Here is an 870-nt window from a genome sequence, read left to right as displayed (position 1 = left end):
TCCTCCACCCCCAAGAAAAAGGAACTTGGAAATCTCTCCATATTGAAACACATCTGTTCATAGTCTCATTTTTTGACACTTGAGAAGAAGTTGAATGAAGAGCTCCATGGATTAATCCAATACGAATTCACCTAAAAACCTTGGCGTACAATCCCGTCAGCACCCACCAAACTGCAGAGGTGGCTGGGTGAAAATCTCTACTGACAGCAAAGCTCGGAATAATAAAGAAAAAAAAAAAAAAAAAAACCCAACCCCACACAACACCACCAAAAAAAAAAAAAACCACCAAAAACAAAAAACGCAGAAAGGCAAGTGAAGAAAGGAGCATGCAGAAAAGGACAACACCAAATGGCAGAGTCCCACATAGAGCCCCACTCCACCTACACAGACCCAGGAGGGAGGGAAAAAAATAAAAATAAAGAAGTAGCCGTCCCCGCTGCCGGCAGCCGTGCCGGAGCAGGAGTGGGGAACCCCGGCGGCGCCCCGGCCCCGAGCTCCGTACCTGTGCGGGAAGGGCAGCCCCAGGGCGAGGGGGGCAGGCCCGGCTCCAGAATAACAAGTTGCAGAAAAGGCCGGCCGACGATGCAGGCAGACGCTGCGGCCTCAAGAAAGGACGTCTAAGCGATAAAAAAAAAAAAAAAAAAAAAAAAAAAAACAACACCACACCGCAGCAGCGGCTTTACTACGAATTATCCATCACCGAAAGCGGCATCATTTCCCAGATAATAATAAAACTTCCCCGACAGCATCGCGGCGAAGGACCCGACCGAGAGAAAAGGGCCTGGAAATAATCATCCTGAAGGAAACCGGAGGGGAGGGGATAAGCCTCCCTCCCCCACCCCATCCCCAGTGCAATGTGTCATCTCCTTC

General features: G+C 49.7%; 1 protein-coding gene across 4 annotated transcripts in view; it reads right to left on the bottom strand.

The window, feature by feature from the left end:
- PHF21A (PHD finger protein 21A) overlaps window positions 1–554 on the bottom strand; it is a 138,723-nt gene extending 138,169 nt beyond the window's left edge. For all 4 annotated transcript variants that reach the window (XM_035902921.1, XM_009647595.2, XM_009647598.2 and 1 more), the window contains exon 1: window positions 503–554. The gene's annotated coding sequence lies outside the window, so the exon portion shown is untranslated. The remainder of the gene's footprint in view (window positions 1–502) is intronic.
- Between the last annotated feature and the right edge of the window lie 316 nt (window positions 555–870).

The sequence above is a fragment of the Egretta garzetta genome, unplaced genomic scaffold (assembly GCF_000687185.1).
Source record: "Egretta garzetta isolate BGI_Z169 unplaced genomic scaffold, ASM68718v1 scaffold329, whole genome shotgun sequence".
Classification (NCBI taxonomy): domain Eukaryota; kingdom Metazoa; phylum Chordata; class Aves; order Pelecaniformes; family Ardeidae; genus Egretta; species Egretta garzetta.
The sequence above is the reverse complement of the archived record's forward strand: the minus strand, read 5'-3'. Positions and strand labels throughout refer to the sequence as shown.